This window comes from Protopterus annectens, chromosome 6.part0 (assembly GCF_019279795.1).
Source record: "Protopterus annectens isolate FY-2018-M chromosome 6.part0, PAN1.0, whole genome shotgun sequence".
Taxonomy (NCBI): Eukaryota; Metazoa; Chordata; order Ceratodontiformes; family Protopteridae; genus Protopterus; species Protopterus annectens.
In genome coordinates, this window is record NC_056737.1 from 1,139,188,218 (window position 1) to 1,139,213,306 (window position 25,089).

Below are 25,089 nucleotides of genomic sequence, written 5' to 3' on the forward strand. Positions count from 1 at the left end.
GTCAGCAAGTCAAATGGCATCAGAAACACTAGGTCAAGGGATCTAAACCTCTTCTGAATCATCAAGAAAACAGTTTGGAGGGACAGATTTATCCAGCACTGGATACCACAGCTCTGGACTAAACTCCCTATCCACAAAAAACAAAGCTCGTCCCTATCGATATTCAAGAGCTCGTACCATATATTAGCAACCTGGATATGGATATGGGAAACAGAAAATCTACCCCAGGTCTACCCTGTACTCCTAATGGACACAGGCAGCTACTAAATGCTTTATCTCATGCATGAGCACCCACAAATTATTTATGGTACGATCCTAGTTATTATCATTAGGATTAATATAGAATTATTGACTAGGGGATGGGTAAGGCCAGTCTAACACCAAATGGGATAGGTTCATTCTAGCACCAAAACGGAAACTTGCTAGGCTTAAAATGGCCCTCAGTACTTGGTAAGTAATATTTAAGAAAGTTTGACAGGGGAACTTGGAGACAAGAGGAGGCTTTACACAGCACATTCAGTAATGTTTTTTTGTTTCCTATTAACAAGAAAAAGAGAAATTAAATGCAACAAAAATGTCTTGACAGATGCTATGTTGATTACATTGTTTTTAGTCATTTGGAAACATGATTTCACATTATAAACAAAGATAAAACAGTGATATTTTGGTGACTGAAAAAGGTTACTATATAGAGAATTATATGCACATAAGAGCGTCATTCAATTTTTCAAACTTTTAAATCACTATTTCTGGATTTCAGAATTTTACCTTTTCCCCAATGCAGTGGGATTTCAACATACAGGGGGTGTGGGGGGACCTGCTCCATGCAAAAGAAAAGAAAAAAAAAAAACTTGAGAGAGATTTTTTTCTTTTCTTTGTAGGTGTAGCTTGATTTGCTATTTTGAATTTTTTAATTTGGAACCTCGTCTGTTCAATAATTAAGTCTGTTGACTTTATGAACTACATATATATATATATTTTGTTTTCCACAAATTTTTTAAACACAATATAAATAAAACATAAGTGGAACATTTTTAATGGATATCTGCTTCTGCAAGCTACAGCTTTCCCCATGTAAAATACAATCTTCACACTTTACCAAGTTCCAAGTACCTTGTATGATAATTTCGCTTCACAGAGGTTAAGTGCTCTTCTTGGAGGTAAGGCCAAACCTCTGCATTACTATCATTACAGTCCAAGAAGAATAGAAATAAAGCAAGGCATTGAAATTAAGGTAGTTTTTGATTTCTAAGTAATTCTGTACTTAAACTGCGACAGTCCTGTATCAGTGTGAGAATAGAGGATGCAATAGATGTGGTAAAAAGACTTGAAGGGCTAGACTATTAAATGAGTACCATGGTAAAGGAACGAAGCAAAACTGAAATGTGAAGCATGGCACAGTGCACTATGAATAAATGTTGTTAAAAAAACAAAATATGAAGAGACCAAGAAGTTGTGCTTGAGTAACCAAATGATTTGAGTGATTGTTGGATTCCATCTGCCTGCATAACAGCATATGTGGTATGACTGAATACACTGAAATGCTACAAAAACTTTCCATCATTTTATGGGTTAATGCAATGTCATATCACATCTTAACATCTAAAATTAAGTAGACCTCTGCCTACACAAGCAAAATAGTACTAAATGTTAAATTTATTTAGTAGCATGTTCCTCACTGCTCTTTTGCAACACATTACTTCAAAATACCTTACTGAGATGGAGACACAGAAAAAAACACTTAATTAACCTGATACACTCCTGTAGCTCTGGTCTATAATCCCATTATCTGTATCTAATTACTAACCCCCCCTGCACTTTCCTTCCTGAGACTAACAGTAAAATGTACCCACATTATGAATCGGACTCCCACTGTTATCTATAATGCCACAATCTTTGATAACTCCAGTTCCTCCACCAACTCTTTCTATTTTCCTTAGCAATGTACAGTGTCAGTTACCATTCATTTTTCCTCTGCAGTATAAATCTTCTCCTTTGTGTCTTTAAATCACTCTTGTAACCTGCAGTCTGATAAGGCAGTTCCCCTCTCCATTTGGCCACAGGCTCACAGCTATAAATCCGCTGCTTCCGTTTTTACTTTTTTTTTGCCTGCATTTATACCTTTCTGTCTCCATGATACTCTCCCTCCGTCATGTATGTCTTACTGTACTATATGAAAAGAAAAAAAAGCAGTTGTAGCACCCTGGCTATAATACCGTCCTGTCTAAGGTCTCAATCTACTTAACACGAGCGCTACAGGAACCAAACTTAAACAGAGTTAAATGTCTGCCATGGTGCAGAGAGATTGTGGGAGATGTCCCTGTTGCTCTTCCCTGCAGTGATCAGCCTTGTGAGACCCCTGAAGTTTTGATTTACATACTTCTACTTTAGTGCCTCACAGAGACCTTCGGTACTACTTACATGCCGTTACCTAGGCTGCATCAACCTTGTCCTATGTATTTATAGGTTCATAGGTTCATACTAGGCTATCTGCCCTAGAGCATTTATAAGCCTAGCCAGAGTGTGTTTGGCTTTCGCCACCCATTTAAATTAATTCTGCTATGCCCTTTTTCGAGGTTAGTATACTGTGCCTCTGTCTAACAGTGACACAGAAGTGATACCCGGAGTAAACCTACGACCTCCCATCCACTCATCAAGATTCCTCTTGAAGAGAGTCAATGAGGGACTCTGCCTAACCTGGACTGGGATTTTATTCCAGAGTGAAGGGAGCCTCTGGGTTATGAATCTGTCCCTCCAGCATGTCCTATTTATTTCAGTGCTGAGGTTCAAGTCTCTCGAGCGCGTAGCTCGATGGGATTTGGATTTTCTGAGGTGCAGCATGTCCATTAATTCCGGGTTGGACATGGCTTTATACATCAGGCACAGATCGCCTCTGAACAGACGGTATGCCACTGAGTAGAGCTGGAGTTTCTTTAACCGGGCAGCATATGGCATCTGTTTGAGCCCTTTGATCCTCTTGGTGAGGTACTTTTGGGGTCTTTCTAGTTGCTGCAGGTGTCTGGTAAGGTACATCCCAAAAGGTGCATTGTACTCAATTATGGGCCTGATGAGGGATGAGTAAAGAGGCACGATGACCTCCCCTGATCTAGATGTGAATCCCTTCATGATTAGGTGGGCTATATAAAATGTTTTTCTAACCACTTTGGCCACGTGGTTGTCAAATGAGAGATTGCTATCAACTTGGGTCCCCAGGTCCCTAATTACTTCTTCTGTACTTAATGGATTACCACCTATGTGGTAATTTGTGGGCACTTTGTTTTTGCCAAAGGGGATGACTATACACTTTTTGGTGTTTAGCTTGAGGCCATGGCTCTGGCACCAGTTGTCTGTTTCTATGAGGCCCTTTTGGAGGATGCTTGTGTCGGCTGGAGAGTCGATTATGGCGCCCAGTTTGCAGTCATCTGCGAACTTGGTCAGCCACAGTCCTTCCATGTTGGTCTGTACCTCCGAGAAATATATACCGAACAAGAGAGGTCCCAGGACTGAGCCTTGTGGGACGCCACTTGTAACGGTTTGGAGTCTGACATGGCTCCAGCAATTCTAACCATGTGGGTTCTGTCCTTGAGCCAGTTTGCAACCCATCTAGTGACATAGGGGTTTATATTTAAGCTGGTGAGCTTATCTATAATGCCCGAGTGGGGTATTGTATCGAAGGCTTTTGCGAGGTCCAGGTAGGCTGTGTGGACCACCTTCCCCTCGTCAATGGCCTTGGTGACTGTTTCAAAGAAATCAACCAGGTTTAAGAGGCAGGATCTGCCCTTAACAAAGCCAAACTGGGTAGGATCCAGTGTCTGTAGGTCCCCAATATCTTTATTTATGAGGTCCATGATGATCCTTTCCATAGCTTTGCAGACCAAGCTAGTCAGGCTTATGGGGTGATAGTTTCCAGGATCTGTTGAGGCACCACCTTTGTGGAGAGGGACCACTGTTGCTGTACTCCACTCTTTGGGTACATATCCTGTAGTAAGGCTGAGATTGAACAGTAGTTTTATGTTTGGGTTTAGCTCTTCTTGGAGATCATGTAGGATGCAGCCCGGGACACCGTCTGGTCCCATTGATGCTGTGTTTTTTTGCTTTGGAAAGGGCAGTTCTTACCTGAGCATCTGAGATGTCAGGGGGGCAGCACTCTGCTGGGATAGCTATTTGCCCTTTGGTGGGGAGGGGGGGGGAGTTTGCGCTGAACCTGTCAGCTCGGATGTCGGCAATGTCTGTGGGTTCGGTGTGTTTTTTGTCATTTTGGACTAATTCTGAGCATATCTGGGAATTCCCACCCAGGTTCCTAACATAACTAAAGAAAGCCCTGTGATTATCCTTAGTGTCCTGTGCAATTTGTCTCTCGAAGCTGGCCTTAGACGATTTTATGAGTGCCCGTAGTTTTTTGCTAATACTGATCAGAGATGCCTTCCCTTTTTGGGTTCATGTAGTCGCTTCCTCCTTCTATTGTATAGTTTTGTTTATGGCTGGGGTCCACCAGACAGGACGTCTGCCTTTGGAGGATTGGGTCTTGGTTTTATTTGGGATTGCATGATCCATGCATTCCTGAAGGTGTTCATAGAATGCGTTTATAAAGGATTCTGCGGTCTGGGCCGTATTTTCCACAGGCCCGGGGGCTTTGAAGGATTCCACCTCAGTTTTGAGGAGTGTGAAATTTGCTTTAGAGAAGTTTTTCACTGTGGTTTTCAGGGCAGGGGGTGGAGTCGGGATGTGAATATCCAGTGAGATTAGTTTATGGTCTGATCTTACCACTGAGGGATACATTTCTTGTCTGGAGCATAGAGTCCCCATGTTGATGATGATCAGGTCCAGTATGTTTTCCCCTCTTGTGGGAGTGGTAACAAGTTGTTCCACAGCATTTGAGTTTATAAATTCTAGGAACCTTTGGGCTAGGGTGTTGGAGCTAGAGTAATGCTCCCAGTCTATGTTTGGGTAGTTGAAGTTGCCCAATATAACGGTGTTTGGAGAGACCTTCATATTTTCCAGTGTTCTCAGGAAGGCCGAGTGGGGTTCCTGGGTTTGGGAGGGTGGTCTGTAGCAGGCTATAAACTGGAAGGCAGTTTTACCCACTGTTAGTTGCACATGGATAGTCTCTGATGCTTCGTGCTGTGCCACCAACCTGGAGGTGTGGGTATCTTTGACGAATATTGATACTCCCCCTCCTTTTGTGGTTCGGTCCAAGTTTTGGGGCTGAAAAGCATGGTATGAGGTATAACCTGGTAGTCCTGGGGTGCTCTCGGGAGCCTTGAACCAGGTTTCTGTTACTGCACAGATATCTATGTTCTCCATGCTAAGGAGAGTTTCGAGTGCGTGCATCTTGAGGTTTAGACTTCTGGCGTTGAGTAGCATTACTCTTAGTTTCTTATCCCTTGTGATACCTATGGAGGTGGGTTTGTCTTTTGAGCCTTGCCTAAAAAAGGCACTATGGGGTAAGCAAGAGCCTTTGCCAATATCCGAAAGCCCAGGGGTGACAGGTGCAAGCCGTCCCTAGCGAAGCATTGTGGCTTGTCGAGCATGTCATCCAAGGCTGACAGGCATTGGATCCCCTTTGAATGACACCAATACTTAAGCCAGTTGTTGAAATTGATCATCTTGTCTTCATATTGTGGCATCATTCTTGGTGAGGGTAAGATGCTACTCAAGGTCAGGGTCATACCGGCCTGGGCTACATGCTCAGAGAGCTCCTCTAGGTCTCTTTTCATGTAGTCCAGGGAGGTACGTCTCAGGTCATTCACACCAGCATGGACAATGACGAGTCATATTTGTACTTGCCTTGGAGTGACCTGAGTGCTTGTGTTATGTGGCGGATCCTAGCGCCCAACAGGCAGCTCACCGTGACCTTCTCCTTGTTCAGCCTGTTGAGCGGGATGTCAGTGTGCCTGACGATAGAGTCACCTGTTACAAGTGTATCAGGTGTGTTGTTTAGCCTTAAGGGCTGTGACTGTTCGGCACACTGGCTTTGTGAGCTATGTGTTGCACATGTTTTGTTTTGGGGTAGCGGTTGCTTGGGTGTCTGCTTTGGCGGTCTCTGCTGCTTAGGCAGTTTTTTATTTAGAGCCTCCGAGTATGTTTTTGTTTGTTTATGTGTTTGGTTTGCTGTCGTGGTAGGTCTATGTGAGACTGGAATTGTAGTGAGTGTGGTTTCCTTCTCCTGACTGGTTTCGCCAGTACTGAGTTGAGAGAGCTTTGCGTCCAGTATGGCTATATGGTTGCATCTCTCACATGTGTTAGAATTTGTTGGGAGGAGGAGAGGGTTGTCTGTGTACATGAGGCAGTTGTAACATTGCCTCAAGATTCCCAGACTCACCAGCTGGACCGGAGAGGAGATTGACAACTGACCTTTGGACATGCTAGAATAGTATTGGGAATTCCTTTATAATTGAAAATAAATGGCCAATGGGGAACAAGGTACTCAAGGGGAGTTTGTGAGGGTGTAGTGCTTTTAATTCTTTAGTGCTGACTTATATAATTGCTTTAGTGAGCAAGTGCCAGGTATCTTAAATGCAATGTGTTACAGGTAACTTAAATGCAAACACGACAAACAGTAACTTTCTTTCAAGTGAAACAAGGAAATAAGTACAGTAAGCAATGCAGATATCACTAGGGATCCACAGAAGTGCTGAAAAGCCACGTTTTAGGTGGAATTAGCTTTACAGGGAAATAACAAGCAAACAAACAACAAGCATACAAACAAATCTAGATTCAGCAGGTCTGGATCTAGTCTATGCTACAGCAAACAAGGTGTACCAATTTCAGTAAGAAACAGTTCAAATATGCAGGCACTATAAGCCTTTAACCAGAAATTCCCAGCTCAGAAGGGCAGAGTCCAGCCTCTCCTCCCAAAAGAGTGCAGACCACGAACCTTCTTAATGTAAAATAACTGGCCTCAAGCCCAAGTGCTTAAACCAGAACTAATACACTTTTAGAATAACAGACACTGAGCCCTCAATCAGCAGTTCCCATCTTAGAAGGATGTAAGCTACCTGTCCTGCCACCACAGTGCAGGCTACAAACCTTCCTAATGTAAAACAACTGGTCTGAAGCCCAAGTGCTTAATCCAAAAAACTTAGAATGATAGCTACACTTTAATCAAGTTACTACCAAGCAGTAATAACTCTTATAAGGTAAAGTCTACAAAACAAAGATAATCATGCAATTTTAAATGTACATAGTCACAAAATGCACTCACTACACATTCACATAAATGCCCCTATATGTATGAGCCCCAAAATGCAGATTCCTCACACTGACTTGCCATCTAGAACTTCTAAAATATAACCATCCCAAGTACTTTCTCCTTTTCAGTTACAGGCCAGTACAGTCCCATTATGCTCTTCTCAAACACTAAGCTTACATACTAAGGTGTCTCTGCTTACAACTGGCTGGCTTTGGCTAATTCTTCTTGTGCCAAACATCTGAAAATGGCCACTAAAAGGAAGCAGTACAAATACAGAGGTCATCACTAACTGCATTAACCATAGCTTTTTTATTATTACACCTCAGATGATCCTGCAAAGTACAATTTAAATCTACAGTACGTCTAAGCCAGCTTTTCAAGAGTAAGATGCTGCGCATATTATGCATGTTTATCTACCCATCCTTCTGTTGTTAAATTTGTATAACTTACATCGTGGGAGGTAAAAGCTTTCCAGGAGGAACATGTCTACCACTAACTGCTCTAAGCTCCAATGTAAAGGGTGACAAAGTTGTTGCTTCAGGCAACCTGAGCTTGGTTAGCAGTTCTGGTACCTGTAGGAGCTACACCTGCAGGACTGGAGTGAGCTGCCACTGCTGGTCTGCCCCTCCTCGGGGGGGGTGGTGAGGAGAGGAAGGTCTGGTTCACCATGTGTGACACCTTCCAGGAGTACTAGGTGTTCACTCAGTGTGAAGCTTTGAGGCACCTGAGCTCTTGCTACCATAAGAGAAACTAGCATGTGGAGGCACACCTCACCTCAGGGGGTAGCAATTGTAGGGTGACAGGAGTACTTCCATGGGGAGAGAGTAAGCTATCCCCTACAACCAACAAGCTAGCCTTCTCCCTACTACTCAACTCTTGGTGGACTGGCGGGCTGATTGGGGTTTCCAGGCATAAATGAATGGCTATAGCACTCTAGTCTAGTCCAAAAGTATCTTGCTGTTGTTCTGCAAGAAGAAATGGGACAACTGGGCAAAGACATAGAAGCTAATGAGTAAGGTACTGGGAGAGGGGGGGGGGGGGACTATTCTCTTCCATTTTTCCACTTTCCTAAACATGGACAGAAGGTGAAGTGTGTGACAAATTATGTTTCATCTTTTCTAGCGCAATTAGTTTGGAAATGTATTCATAGACCATATTTAGAAGATTACAACTTTTTTTAATGGTAGACATACATTATGTTTGGCAATGTTAAAAATGCAGCTCATTCTGTACAATGCTGAGCAAGTCTTCAGTCTTGCTAGCTATTTCCCAAAACTAGCTAAGATATGTGACTAAAGTCTGGTAAGTTTAACTTTGTTTCTAATGACTATATATTTATATTTTGTACTGGAAACATTTGGTCAGTTGTGCACATACATTTTAATTTTCATAAATAACTTCAGTAACAGCTGGCAGAATAATTCCAGCCCTGAAAGAACACTTTAGCACAAATCTGGGAATTGAACCCTTCTTATGTTGCTCCTGTATAAGGCACATATACAGGTTTCCCTGACTTACTATAACTCAACAAACTTGAGCAGTCCAGTGAGCGCTCTTTTGCCTACATTCAGTGTAAGGCCTTGGACATCCTTAATAATCCCCTCTTTAAAAATGTTATATTTCTCACTCTTTCCAACTTTATTACGTGTTCCCTACTATCTTAAAATTGTTCTTGCAGGGGAGTCTCCAAGGCCACCATCCTGACTGCAGCAGAAACTGTACCAGTTTGCTTGAGTCTAGCATTTTATAACAATTAGTATATCACGCTACCCGCTCTTTGGTACTACTTTGATCCAACAAGCAGATATACATCTTTCCACCCTGAGGAAGGCACTGTGTCAGTCACTGCCTGACCTTTTAGGGTGCATCTGCTACTTGTCAACTTCCTAACTTAGGGACACCCTGGGGTGACTTGCTGGAGTCATAAAACCCTCTGTTAGTTTACCACACCTATCTCTTGTTCTCTTCTCAGTGCACAAACCATTAAAGATAACCTAGGCTAAATGACTACATTCCTCTCAAACCACAACCCCAAAATTGTGACAGCAAGAAAATCTGGGCTCAAAGGAGACACCTAAAACATTCAGCACCAGATCCTGGACAATAAACATTTTCATTACTCCAGTCCTAGCGACAGACCTAAAAGAGGTGCCCTCATTCTGTACAAATCCCACCTCAACCCAGAATAGGTTGCACAAATAATCACCTACTCAGTGTCTATCCCCAAGAGGCTTCCTTTGAACATTTTTGCATATAAATACACACCACTGTTTCTGACAGTTGTCTATATAATGCTCCATTCCACACTTTCCGAATTTAAAACACTACTGCAGTCTACCAAGCTCTGCTATCTCCAGCTACATCAACATGGTGATCCTTTGGGACTTTAATTTCAACCTTCTTGGCCTCAAGTTCAATGACTCTCAGAAATCCTTGTTGCCTTATACAACCTGTCACACACACTAGTCGCCCTTACCTCATCTGCAGCCATAACTCCCTTCTGGATCTCATCATCAACATACCAGCTTCCATAACAAGCAACCATTCATCCATCCATCACTGACCACCACTGCCCAGTCACTTTTACTAACAAACTCACCCACAAACCTTCACTAAAACTACGTGGTTTCATGTCAAAATCCCAGCTAAATACCATCAAACTCAATAATGCCATTCACTCCACTGACTGGTTTCCTTTTCTCTTTTCACAAGATCCTGACAATGTTGCCTTCTCTCTCACTTACATTCTTCAGCAGTTCTAAGACAAATTCTTTCCCCCAGTTAAAAGACTATTTAAGCCCAAAAGTGATGTCTGGCTTACCAGAGAATTCAAACTCCTCAAACTTCATGGCAAAGTGTTGCAAATTTGGAAAAAACAACCCATTAACTAAAACGTGATCAGCCTTCACTTGTCTCTGCAACCTAGCCAAGCAAGCCATCAGCAGACACAAAATAAACATCCATAAAACCTAATAATCCTCTACATTAATGAAACAAACATTTCTAGAAAGAAAATAACCTTCTAACAGAGCTTGCATCTCCTTCGGGCATTAACTCTTCCAGCACCAACTGGTGAGGCAACACACAACTCTGACCTCTGACTTCCTTAAAGAATTCAGGAATCTTCTCAAATGCACAAGTACCCACACTTGCACTTCCCACAGTGAGTCTTTGTAGACTTCACCGTGACTAGTAAATTAGTGTGGGGCATGGAGTCAAAGTATGTATAGCGCTACTGATGCTCAATGAAGCAAAAGGGATCAGTGTGTGAACTTTGTCAGGATTGTTTGCCTGCATGCAGCATCCTGTGAACCAAAATCCAGCAAATCATCAGACTGTGGTGGGATAGTAAAAGACCACATACTGTATAACAGTCCCCCTGATGGATCCTGTTATCTAATACACTACTTCCAAGGCTGCACCATCTTGGAGAATGAGATTATTCACTATCCTGCTGCAGCCAAATGGTCTGTAGAAGGCTGCATGTGAGCCAGCAGTCAGCAATAAGTTCTAATATACCCAGCACAAGTATGCCAGCTCTGCATGTTTTCAAAGATGGTGTATGCTTTGCTCTTAACTGTGCAGTCAGGCAACTGCTCACCTTCTTACATTATATACTATTTCGTAAGTTGGAAACTGGGCATATGCAGCAAGAAGTAGGATGTTCATTTGCACCTCAGGCAACATGAGTTTGGGAATGTATTCAGTCTGGAAAAAGGACTGGATGTGGGGTGGATAGTTTGAAACAGTCAAAGGCTAGTTCTCCTACCACAGGGGAAAGTTTGGGGAACCTGATGCCTGAACAACCTCTGGTGACCATAAGACATCTTAATGTAAACAGTGATGGCAACAACATCCTAACATCACTCCACTAGCTACTCTCACAGCTCTGGAACTTGTCTGGCCATTGAAGTATGATAACACCCTGCTCCATGGTGACAACCTACTGGAACCCTCGGTCTCCACGAGTAGAATACTGCTGTACCACACGTTCAATTTTATAAGTAATCGGGAGGCCCACACAAGGAAGAGGCACATTCAGGACTACAGAGAAAAAGACCAGGGGAGATCCGAGGATGCGCAGGCATGGAAGCCTGGGGATACAGCAGGAAGCAACATGAAGCAGGGAAGGAGAAGCAAAAAGGATGCTTTCAATCTAAATGTGAAGCTTTAGATCACACATTTTCTGGCTACATGTCATCTGTGAAGAGCCTGTTGACATGCACCAATACTCCGCTATTTAGCATAACCATATTTTATAATGATGCAAACCGAAAAATTGTTGCATTTTGCTGGAGGAAACTATAAAAAAAGAGCAGAGATTACTGCAGTTCAGGCACATGTGCAGAAAAGTACAAGATGATCTGGTGAAGATATAGGAGGAGACAGGAAGAAGACCAGAGGAAACACGGGTGTCTGGCAGAGAGATGAATGAATTGTATGAAAAAATACAAAGCAACAGTCATGCGAGACTGTCAAGAAAGGTATCAACAAGAGATAGCAATAGTTAACAAGTCACCCCAACCCCATTTAGTAAATAAGAAAAAGGGGATGGTTGATGATGATGGAGGATGCTATGAAAAATAACCTCCAACCCATGCAGAAACCCTGTTGCAGACTTTACAGATCTGGCTAAGAATACTGTCAGCAATTCAAGTTTTATCGGTCATATACAACCCTTTGGGGACAGCAAGCTTTGCATAAAAGTACAGTTCCATGAGCATACTTTGCTGTTCAGCTTTTAAGTATGGGACCTTTAGGATGTACAATGTTTATGCTGCACACAAAGCAATACACTGGTAAACTTGGGTTTAATTGCAAAATAATTACTTCGCATGTTGTGAATAATCTAGAAAGGTGATGGCCTGTTGCTTCTTCTGCACATTTACATTACAACATATGACAATGACAGATAATGTGGTAGGTTTGGTCCTCATTTTCAGAAGTTTTGTGGTACTGTTTATGAGAACACTGGGTTATTTCCTGTTGTTAACTGGTATGGTGGCCAAGGTATATCAATGCACCTTGATATTAAGCAGGGATGCCAATTCAGTAACATGTTGTTCTCATTTTGGTTTATATGGAGCTTTATTGGTTTGCTCGCTGGAGTTTTGATAACGAACACCGGTGTGCTTTTGAAAGTAATTTCCCTGTGTTTTATACTTGCATGGATTGCTGGTTCAAACAATAAAAAAAAAAAAAACAGCTTTGCAGATGCAGACTTTGCACAAATATTTTGGTTTGCTTTACAAGGCTTTTTTTACTTTAAGCTTATGAATGTCACACTGAAAGAATCATATTTACTAAGTTGGACATTCGGCTGTTGGGCACAATTTTTGGTATAAAACAGTTATATGAACTTTAGTGAACAGAAAAGGTGCAGTAGGGTTGGTCATTATTTACTTCTTTTCTTAGAAGACTGTTTCTTTGTCATTAAAAAAGTTTATCTAATACATATTTTTTTACTGCCTTTGGCCAGTGTGACTGTTTACCCCTTTCTTTGGAGAATGGCATCCTTACCACAGGAGAGGATTTCCATTCTCACATCATTTTAAGTGTAGTATTGGGTGTAACTCCTACGTTGAAGGGAACTCCATTTGTTAGACCGAACAGATTATTTTATACAGCTGCATCTTTTGTGTGTGTCGATTGTGGCACATAGCGCTGTCACCTCACAGCAACAGGTTCTCTAGTTCGATTCTTAGCTGGGGTGCCTGCTGTGCTCACTCTGCATGTCCTCCTCGTTCCTGCATGGGTTTTTTCTGGTGCAGACTCTAAATTGGCCATGGTGCGTGTGTTTGATATAGAATAATGGCTTTAGCAGGGCAATGCATGCAGTGATGTGAACATTGGTTCTAGAAGATGGCCACTACTGATCTGGCACCCCAACCCCAGATAAAACAAAAAAAAATCAAAAAAATTGAGTTGATGCGGGCGGCAATTAAGAGACCACAGACAAATGAATCTCATTATGTAGTGTCAGTGGTGCAACAAGTAGCACACACGCCTTTGGTGAAGGCTGTGGTTTCAGTTCTCGCACCAGGTAGATCAAATGCTGACACTGCAGTACAGCATAAGAGGGGTATTGCACTCCTGAGCATGTCATGCTTCAGATGACAAGATAAACCAATGCTCCATTTGCTTGAGCTGGTGGTAGCTCAGGTGGATGTAAAGGGTCCCATGACACCTATCAAAAAGAGTAGGGGAAGTTCCCTCAAGCCCTGGCCAAATTTCCACTAGTACTATAAATACCACCTCAGGTCTCCTCTGAAAAGAGGCTACTAGCCTAGTGGGACTATCCCTGTCAACAAAGGAAAAATAAGTTAATTGCAAAGTCTGCTACATTTTGCAATCTTTCATCATGTATGGACTAAAAGAAAAATCATACAACTTTATTAGGAATACACATCTGAAACAAAGACACACAGGGAATGGAACATGACAACGCCCAACCTCCTGTCCTAGCTAACTAGATCGCATTTTTGCTGCCTCCCCCTCCTTCCTCTCATTTTCATTTTAGCAAAACGCACACAAAAAAAAAAGAAAATCATCTTTTTTTATTTGTAGCAAGCTGATGCTACAGTTTATACCCTGCAGTGAGTGCTATGGTGTTCAGGTTTTAGTTAACATTTTAAAAAAGGGGCACTACAAGGCTACACAGCCAGCATTGTACTGAAAAGTGATCAGGAAAAGGGATGATGGATCAAATGGCAGATCCACTCCTAACACTCTGCACCCAGGACAGTTCTTCCTTCGCCCTGTTCTAGCTATGCTACTGATCAACACAATCGACTGCTTTCTCAGGAGCATCATGAACCAGTAAATGATAATGATATCATCATTCTACAAAGCATTATTAAGATCACAAGTGAATATAAAGACTTGAAAAGTGCTAGCGTTCATGTGGTTTAAAAAAAAAAAGTGTGTATGTGTGGGGGGTGGGGTGGGCACATGGTTCACAAGAAAACATTACAAGGAAACAAATCAAGAAGCCCTCCTTGGGACAGAATAATAAAAAGGACAATCCATTACTAGGGAACAGGTCATCAATGCACTTTCCAAGGCCAAAAACACTGCATCAATGGGCCCTGACAACATCCTGGATATTTTAGTAAATAACATGAAGCATGACCTCTCTGGCCCACTTGAATCACTTTTCAAGTGGAGCCTTCAGTCAGGTTTTGTGGCCAAGGAATGGAAGATGGCTACAGTCATTCTTCTGCACAAAGGAGGTTCAACCACTGATCCGGGTAACTACAGGCCCATTAGTCTTACCAGACTCATATTTAAGGCCATGGAAAGAAGAATCATGGACATGATGAATGAGGACATAGGTAACCTGCAAATGCTGGACCCATCACAGTTCGCCTTTGTTAAAGGAAGGTCATGACTATTAAATCTGGTGGACTTTTTTGAGGGGGTCACCAAAGCATCGGATGAAGGTAAGACACAGCTTACCTTGACCTGGCCAAGGCTATTGATACAAAGCCCAACTCAGGCTTTACAGACAAGCTCACTAATTTAGGTATAAACCCTTTTATGACCCATTGGATAGCCAACTGATAAGACCCACGAGATCAAAAGAGGAGAGGCCACCTCCACCAAGAGGTCAGTCACTAGCACAGTACCCCAGGGCCCTCTGCTGGAACACCTCCTTTTTGGCATCTATTTCTCTGAAATGAAAGCAAGTGCTGAAGGTTTATGGTGGACTAAGTTTGCAGATGATTGCAAGCTGGGGGCTTATCAGACTCTCCTGCAGACAGTGGCATTCTTCAAGACAGTCTGTCTTTGAACTAACTAATGGTGCCAAAGTCATGGTCGTAACCTCAATGCTAAGAAATGCGTACTTGCACCCTTTAGGAAGTCAACCATCCCAGCTAATTACCATGTTGATAATATGTCCCCAAGAGTCTACTCAGTGGTCAGGGATCTGGGTACGCACGTAGACAACAGCCTTACCTTCAACCACCACATGGCTACAGTGGTGGGAAATCCTTTTTTGTTGTGCAACTTATAAGAGTATGGCATCTAGGTCCAAACAGGTCATTACACCACTGTACTCCACCCTTAAAAGACCAATCAGAGTACAATGCTCCCTTTGGTATGTGCTTGACCAGGCATATCAGCAACTAGAGCGACGTTAGAGGTTCCTTACAAAAAGAATACAAGGCATTACAAACCTTCCTTATGCAGAGCAGCTTAAAGCCCTTTCCCTCTACTCAGCCTCCTATACATTGCTGAGGGGTGATCTATGCCTGGCTTAGAAGGCATCCACACTTATGAATCTCCTACATATTCTTAAGTCAAAGAGTACCAGAAATACAAGGTCTAGAGACCTGAATTCTGTCTGCGACTTAAACAAAACATGCTGGAGAGGCAGATATGTGTCCCAGAGACTGCCCCTCCTATTGAACAGGCTTCCCATCCATGTGAAGATGGGTTTGTCTATTACAGAGTTTAAGCACAACCTAAACCAGTGGACGGACAGAGGTAGTTCATAAATGCCTGGCTCTCAATATCCTATTTAGATACAGAACATTATTATTCTTTCGGGAAAACTTGGCTAGGCTTAGAAAGGCACCCTCATATCATAAGCCTAGTAATCTATGACTCTACTGCAGAAACGTAAGCACCTATGATAGCAACATCTCTCAAAAGACATATTAGTGTCACAGCTCATAAGTTCATAGGTGTATACTAGGCTAATGACCATTTTGGCCTTTATAAACCTAGCCATGCAAATCTAACATATGCCATGAAATATTGTGCCTTACAGGTTATTTTAAGGGTATGTTAAGGCATGATTTAATGGCTGACTCTGTCCATCAGGGAAGTAGGTGTCAGACCAGGGGTGAATTTCCGATTTACTATCCGCTGATCCAGGCTGCACTTGAAAAGGGTTAGAAAAGGGCTCTGCTTCACATGAAAGGGAAGCCAACTCCAGATATATATGCAATTTGCTTATTATCAGATGATTAATGGACTGAATCCTATTATCCACACAGTAATTGATTTCCTCTATAGTTATCTTATTATCTAAAAGGATGATCTTACTTTCCTAGTAAGAAAATAAAACAGAGAAAAAACAAAGGGAAGGAGCCTATTAAAGATAATGGACATAATGAGAAAAGTCTAAAGGAATAGTGATGGGTGTCACAGCTAGAGTTCTGTGCAAAGCTCACCATAAAACTGGATGACGGAATTCATTTCTGCCTTTCTAGTAAATGAAAGTGTAGACTTGTCCTGGGACAATCAGCACATTCAGACTCCTCCAGCAGCGAGTAATTCCACCATTCAATGCCAGCCACAGGTCCATCAGTCACTGTCCACGGACACATCAAGACTGCACAGAGAGTTTCACACTTTTCTTTTTGAGATATGGTATAACTCCTAACTGACTCTTAAAATAACTTATCAGCATCTAAACTTGTAACACTGTGGTTTAAAATAATAGCATATACGAAGTTAGACTCCACCTCAAGTGTAACATCTGGTGGAATACAGAACACATGGTTCTCTAAGGAGAAAGTGCTACAACTACTTATATCGCATATATCACCATTCCACCTATGTTGTGATCTCAGTAAGTGATACTCACTATCTTTCCTTCACCTATGTTGTGATCTCAGTAAGTGATACTATCTTTCCTCCACCTATGTTGTGATCTTAGCAAGTGATACCCACTATCTTTCCTCCACCTATGTTGTGATCTCAGTAAGTGATACTCACTATCTTTCCTTCACCTATGTTGTGATCTCAATAAGTGATACTCACTATCTTTCCTCCACCTATGTTGTGATCTCAGTAAGTGATGCCCACTATCTTTCCTCCACCTATGTTGTGATCTCAGTAAGTGATACTCACTATCTTTCCTCAGCTACTTTTACTCTTCCTCTTCAGGCTAAACCAGAGCCTTGTTGGGTTGTACAGTCACATGTGAATATCCACACAATGACATTCAACCACAACAAGGCAACACAGCACTAGCAAAGAAACGGACGGAGCCTAACAGAAAAAGACGATGAATGGAGGAAGCTCATAATCGAAAGACAGAGATGGAGACAATCTTCTACTGTTAAAGTAGACTCCTCACATAAGTACCATAATTACATTACTAACTCTGACAGCTCTTTGCCATCTAAATTTTATTTTCCCCATGTAGTCACACAAGATCCTGATTTTAGGATACAAATATTACGCTTAGCTCCTCTCACTGTACTATATCCCTCACTTAGGCTTCCCCAGACTCAGTTTAATACCGTCTCTTTTACCTCACCCCTAAAAAAAGAATCTGTTTCCAGAAAGTGATGTGTTCTACTGCAGTGTGATATGGACTTCTAAATACTTCCAGACTCCAGAATGTTTAATGCTCTACTGCCATGTGCATTAAATATATATCCTGTTACACGTTGATACATCTCCTACAATTGCTACCATATCACTCGTTATTTATTATGCAATACTCATTACGTACCTTACCTTATGTAAGGAACATACTATTACCACCTTTTGAACAAGCATTATACAATGTTTATTTATGTCAATGCATCTTACATGTGCAAGTGTTCAACTGTGCAGCTTTTCTCCCTGGGTTTCTGCTGAAAAGGGGTTTCCAACCCAATCAGACTTTACTAGCAACCAAATGCAAATAAATAAAACAAAAGACACATTCTCCAGCTCTGCACTTCTAGTAAATCCATATCCATTGGTACAAGAGTAAGCTATACTTCCAAAAGATGGGGGACAGGTGCCAACCAGTATCTCCTGGAGGAAAGCTACAGCAAAACCTCTTTTCCTTAGGAGAAAAGTTTACTCTGTAGTGCTTGGTGAAAGAGAAACAGAAAGTTGTTCCAGTACAAACATCCTCAAATGAAACCTCTAAGAAGGCTGCAAAGTTAAGCAGCAGTTTTTCTGACACAATAGGTCTAAAAAGCCCCCAAAGAAAGGTTTGTTGGTGTGATAAAGATTAAAACTACTGTCACACCTGTCTGAAACAGTTTCTCTACAGGAACATGTTAAATGTTACTGGAGAAGCAAACAATAGCTCAGACCTTCTGATATCTTGAGTTCTGGAAAGTTATGCCCTGAGCTATCTTCTAGGGTCAAAAAACTGCAAACTTCATTTTCCAGGACTTTGGAGATGAGAATAAAGGAAAATACCATGGTCTTCAGGTTCTGTACAAAGTCTGTTATGAACTTGGGTATGAAAGGACTGTTACATAAAGACATTCTATCATCACGGAAGACTGTAAGGAAATAACGCATCAAGGCAGAGAAATGAACCTTCTCAGCTAAAGAAAACGTCACAAAAAAACTGACGTCCCAAACAGGAACTTCAAGAGAACATCAAAAGACTGGGTCAAATTGAAGTTTCATAAGCTTTGCAAGAGCCAAATTCAAATCTCATGAAGGGAAACCACCTTCCAATGACGTTTAAGGTACGTCACCCTCTCAGTAAAGGTGCAACAATTAGAACAGAAATAGAGTCAGGTCCCTGAGGAACACAAGCAGATAATTCAGAGTAACATGCTTTGACACAAGAGTATGACACATGCCTACGTTAAGACTGTAAGGAAGGTAGTCAAGTATGACAGACATACTCAACAGAACAGACAAGGACTTTCCCTGGCAACCAAAAAGTACATCTTTTTCCATTCTGACATAAAATACCTCTTGGTGATTGAGTTTTTCAAGAAGCTAGTAAACCTGACTTCCTCATACAAAAACAAAGCTCAGTCAGAATAGCAGACTATGCTGTACATCGAAAGCTGTGTAGGGAGCAGTAAAGCACCAAGCACTTTTGCTGAACATGAGCTACCTTAATTAAGTGACAAATGCTACAAAAGGGAGGACCAAATACTGTCCTGGCAAGCAGGAAGCCACCAAAATTAGTTTAACCCTTTCCCTTTCGTGCCACTACAGAAACTGGACAAAACATGCAGGTAGCTCTCCTTCTGACATCTTGAGAGTGTACCACTATCTAACAATCTGGTAGCAGTGCACTGCAATAAAAGGTAAAAAGCTCTCTTCAGAGTTCTTCAAACAGACATCAGAAAGAAGGATGTGTGTGGGGAAACAATCACTTGCAATCCTGACATAGCAAATTAATTCACTGTAAAGTGACCTACGAAAGGGCACATTGGATGACAAAACTAATGCACCAGAAAGTACAGTCGAGCAAGTATTGCACTTCCCATTATCAGTGAATGTTTGAATAAAAGACACAGCATTGCAGTATCATTCGTTAACCATAGGAATTAGCTGCAGGGGGGACATCTGCCCTTCCAGCCTGACTGACTTCCAAAGTTTTCAGACCATCTCAGGGCTGATCAAGTGCTCCAGCTCCATGACTTTTTATATCTTTAAAGATGCATTCAGGCCAAAACAAGCCAAACACCAGCAGCTGTAGACATGTTTCACCCTTTTATGGGTTTTTCACAGTATCAGAAAATGGCCAATGAATCTAGCATGAACAGCTTGGCTTTCTTTCCAACTATCATAGTTTCATAGTATAGTACTAGGCTATCTGCCCTGGGGCATTTGTAAGCCTAGCCATAGTGATGTGGCATTTGCCACCCCATGAAATGGTACAAAAATGTACAGAATAAATTTAGAATACTGTGTCTAGTAGTGACACAATGAAGGTCCCCTTATATAATAGAATTAGTTTACTGTGCCCCTGTCTAGCAGTGACACAGATGTGACCCCTGGGGTAAACGTACGATCTCCCATCCACTCATCAAGATTTCTCTTGAAGAGAGTCAGTGAGGGGCTCTGCCTAATACGAACTGGGATCTTGTTCCAAAGCATGGGAAGCCTCTGGGTTATGAATCTATCCCTCCAGCATGTCCTATTCATATTTGTGCCGAGGCTTAAGTCTTTAGCTCTCGTGGTCCTGATGGACCTGGATTTTTTGAGGTGGAGCATGTCCATCAGATCCTGATTGGACATGGCCTTGTACGTCAGGCAGAGATCACCTCTGAGCAGGCGGTATGATACTGAATAGAGCTGAAGTTTCTTTAGTCTGGCAGAATAAGACATATGTTGGAGACCCTTGATCCTCTTGGTGAGGTACTTTTGTGGTCTCTCCAGCTGTTGCAAATGCCAGGTGAGGTACATACCAAATGGGGCATTGTACTCAATCATGGGTCTGATGAGGGAGGAATATAGGGGTACAATGACATCCTTGGATCTGGATGTGAATCCCTTCAAGATGAGGTGTGCAAGGTAGAATGTTTTTCTAACCACTTTGGCAACGTGGGTATCAAATGAGAGGTCGCTGTCGACTTGGGTCCCTAGGTCTCTGATTACTTTTTCAGTACTCAGTGGGTTGCTGTCTATGTGATAATTTGTGGGTACTTTGTTTTTCCCAAAGGGTATGACTATACATTTTTTGGCATTTAGTTTAAGGCCGTGACTCCAAGACCAGTTGTCCGTTTCTGTGAGGCCTTTTTGTAGGATGTGTGTGTCTGCTGGTGTATCGACTATGGCGCCTAGTTTGCAGTCATCTGCGAACTTTGTCAGCCAGAGTACTCCTGTGTTTGCTTTAACATCTGAGAAATAAATGCCGAACAAGAGGGGTCCCAGGACAGATCCCTGTGGGACACCACTTGTGACTGGCTTTGAGTCTGACGTTGCTCCAGCGATTTTAACTTTATGGGTTCTGTCCTTTAGCCAGTTTGCAACCCATCTAGTGACATAAGGGTTTACATTTAAGCTGTTGAGCTTATCTATGATGCCTGAGTGGGGTATTGTGTCGAAGGCCTTAGCCAAGTCCAGGTATGCTGTATGGACTGCTTTGCCCTCGTCAATGGCTCTAGTGACTGTTTTGAAAAAGTCAACCAGGTTTTAAAGGCAGGATCTGCCCTTTACAAAGCCGAACTGGGTGGGGTCAAGTGTCTGTAGGTCCCCTATGTCTGTTTATGAGTTCCATAATGATTCTTTCCATAGCTTTGCAGACCAGGCTGGTTAAGCTTATGGGGCAGTAGTTTCCAGGGTCTGTAGAGGCACCCCCCTTGTGGAGTGGGACCACTGTTGCTGTACGCCAATGTTCAGGTACATATCCCGAAGTAAGGCTAAGGTTAAATAGCATTTTTATGTGTGGGTTTAGCTCCTCTTGGAGTTCACATAACACGCAACCCGGGATACCGTCAGGTCCCATTGATGCTGTATTTTTTGCTTTGTTTAGGGCGGTTCTCACTTGGACATCTGAGATGACAGGGAGATTGCATTCAGCTGGGATAAGTATTTCTTCTTTTGGGGGTGAAGGAGGGGAGAAATTTGCACTGAACCTGTCAGCCAGAATGTTGGTAATATCTGTGGGTTCAGTGTATTTTTTATTGTTGTGAACCAACTCTGAGCATATCTGAGGGTTTCCACCCAGGTTTCTAACATAGCTGAAGAAGGCTTTGTGGTCATCTTTAGTGTCCTTAGCGATTTTTCTCTCAAAGTTGGCCTTGGACGTTTTTATGAGAGAACGTAGCTTTCTGCTAATGTTGATCAGAGAGATGTCTTCCCTTCATGGGATTTTGCTCTGACGTGCAGTAGCTTCCTTCTTTTGTTATACAATTTGTTTATGGCTGAGGTCCACCAGACAGGACGCTTACCTTTGGTGGAGAGGGACTTGGATTTGTTTGGGATTGCATGATCCATGCATTCTTGGAGATGTCCATAGAAAGCATTTGTGAAGGATTCGGCATCGTGGGATGTGGTATCCACTGGCACAGTGGGCTTAAAGGATACCATCTCAGTCTTAAGAAGAGTGAAGTCTGCTTTTGAGAAGTTTTTCACTGTGGTCTTTTATGCTGGGGGTGGAGGTGGGATATGTATATCCAGGGTGATTAGTTTGTGGTCAGATCTCACTAGTGAGGGGTATACTTCCGGTGTGGAGCATTTTGTCCCCATGTTTGTGATGATCAGGTCTAGTATATTATCTCCCCTAGTGGGAGAGGTGACTAATTGTTCCAGTGCATTTGAATTTATGAATTCCAGGAACCTTTGGGCTAGGGTATTAGGGCTAGAATAATGTACCCAATCTATGTTTGGGTAGTTGAAGTCTTCCAGTATGATGGTATTTTGTGATACATTCATATCCTCCAATGTCTTCAGGAAGGCTGAGTGGAGATCTTGAGATTGGGAGGGTGGTCTGTAACATGCTACCAGTTGTATAGCAGTTTTGCCTATGGTTAGTTGCACCTGTATGGTCTCTGATGTTTCATGTGTTGCTACTAACCTGGAGGTGTGGGTGTCCTTGATGAATATGGACACTCCCCCTCCCTTTGTGGTTCGGCCTGGGTTTTGGGGCCGAAAAGCATGATACGAGGTATAGCCTCATAGTGCTGGGGTGCTCTCCGGAGCCTTGAACCAGGTTTCAGTTACTGCACAGACGTCTATGTTCTCCATGCTGAGGAGCGCATCATGTGCCTGCATCTTGAGATTTAGACTTCTGGCGTTGAGCAGCATTACCCTTAGTTTTTTTCCATTATTGTTTTCTAAGGAGGTGGGCTTGTCTTTTGAGCCTTGCCTAAAAAAGGCACTATGGGGGTGGCAAGAGCCTTAGCCAATATCCGGAAGCCCAGTGGTGACAGGTGTAAGCCATCCCTTGCGAAGCAGCGTGGCTTGTCCAACATGTCATCCCAGGCAGACAGACATTGGATCCCCTTAGAATGACACCAGTACTTGAGCCAATTGTTAAAGCTGATCATCTTGTCTTTGTATTGTGGTATCATTCTTGGTGAGGGCAAGATGCTGCTCAGGGTCAGGGTCATACCAGCCTGGGCTACATAATCGGAGAGCTCCTCTATGTCTCTTTTCATGTAGTCCAGGGAGGTACGTCTCAGGTCATTCACACCAGCATGGACAATGACGGAGTCATATTTGTACTTGCTTTGGAGTGACTTGAGTGCGTGTTATGTGGCGGATCCTAGCTCCAGATAGACAGCTCACAGTCACCTTCTCCTTGTTCAGCCTGGTCAGCGGGACATCAGTGTGTCTGACTATAGAGTCACCTATTACTAGTGTATCAGGCAAGGTGTTTGGCCTTAAGGGCTGTGATTGGTTGACACACTGATTTATTGAAGTATGTGTTGCATGTGTTTTGTTTTGATGTGGTGGATTTTTGGGTGTCTGCTTTGGGAGCCTCTGTTGTTTTGGTAAGTTTTTTGTTAGAGCCTCCGAGTATGTCTTTGTGTTTTTATGTGTTTGGTTTGCAGTTGTGTTAGGTCTATGTGGGACTGGGATTGTTGTGTGTGTGGTTGCCATCTCCTCCTGTCTGGTCATGCCAGCCCTGAGTTGAGAGAGTTCAGCCTCCAGTTTGGCTATATAGTTGCATCTCTCACATGTATTTGTGTTTGTTGGGAGGAGGAGAGGGTTGTCTGTGTACATGAGACAATTGTAGCATTGTCTCAAGATATCCAGATTGACCAGCTGAACTGGAGACGACGCCAGTAATCTACCACTCGATATGCTAGAACTGTATAAGGGAGTGCTGTACCTTTAAGGGAAGTGGATATTCACAGGGGTGGTAAGTAGATGTAGTGCTTTACTTAGTACGAGAGTGCTTACTTAGTAGAGAAATATTGAGAACAAGTGCTAGGCTTATAATATAATAAGTAGTCTGGTTATACTAAGAGTAGAGCTTCCTTAAGGGAAAATTTGAAGAGCAGACTTGGCTCAATTTTCCCAAAATGAAGAATCCATATGATGTATCCTGATCCTGAGTAGTTAAAGGTTTCTCTCTCCGTTAGTCCAGTCACCTTGTTTTTGGCAGAAGATACCTTATCTAAGGTGATGGGGTTTCTGCTGGTGAAGCGTTACAAGTGCATACAAGGAGGAACACCACGGACGTGATCACAAAGTATAAAAGGGTAGCTGACTTCCATCCATGTGATACTGTCCATAAGGAAAGACACTGAATGAAAAGCTGATCTGCACAGGAAAACAGGATCAGCTTCTTGAGGAAGGTAAGTAGATGGAACTGAACTTAAATGTTACATTTAAGTGGCTGCTTTCAGATGAATAAGGAACTGATATGTATGACGAGTGTTAAGAGCCCAGACAGCAGCTATTGTACTTTTAGAAGCAGGCATTTTCAGAGAGAAAAAACTTCATGATTGCTGGCATGAAGGTCTTACTATATCTGCAAAAGTCTTAAATGGGTGTTGGCAAATCTTTATTTACAGTAAAGGAGAAGTCAAGTTTTTTTTTTTTTTTGTTTTTTTGTAAGATGCTAAAGTTCTTAAATTACTTTAAGGCACTCTGCTTGAGCTAAAATTAGCCCACAATTCTGGAGATTGAACAGTACGTGGCTGGGGTGCCAGACGTTTACCTAATATCCAGGTTACACAATTATTTATTAAAGCTTTAGAGGTTGAGTAAATGAGTTGTTGTCTTTTGGCTTTTCTTGGTTAGAGGTCGCCACTGCGGAACTCCGGTCCGCTAATGATTGGCAGTAGATTTTCACGAACGCCGAGGTGCCAGCTCGACGTTCAGCCTTCAAAGAAGGCACGCCCATTTACGCATGTCTTTCGAACGCCCACCCAACCACGGGGAGGACATGCAGACTCCACACACAAGGCACTCCCCACTCCAGCTGAGAATCAAACGGGAGAACCTCTTGCTGTGAGGCAACAACGCTACCGCTGCACCACCGTGGAAGTCAGAGGTTGAGTAAATAAGTAAAGGACAACATTAAGGAATATAAAATGTGAGGTATGAAATAAGATTTACTTAAAACTGTACAAAGATGTCTATATCTAGGGATAGCATACCAGTTATACAAAATTTGAGGGGAATAGCCTAGAGTAAGAAAATATTTAAAGCTCTTACTAGCTCAGTTATGTAGCCGAGTGAAGCTGCCTTATTCCCCATGCCAGATCAGAGGCTTCTACCTCCTATCT

At 42.4% G+C, this 25,089-nt stretch overlaps 1 protein-coding gene across 10 annotated transcripts in view; it reads right to left on the reverse strand.

The window, feature by feature from the left end:
• The window catches only part of PKP4 (plakophilin 4), a 3,210,231-nt gene that overhangs the window by 257,446 nt on the left and 2,927,696 nt on the right, over window positions 1-25,089 (reverse strand). The gene's annotated exons all lie outside the window — the stretch shown is intronic.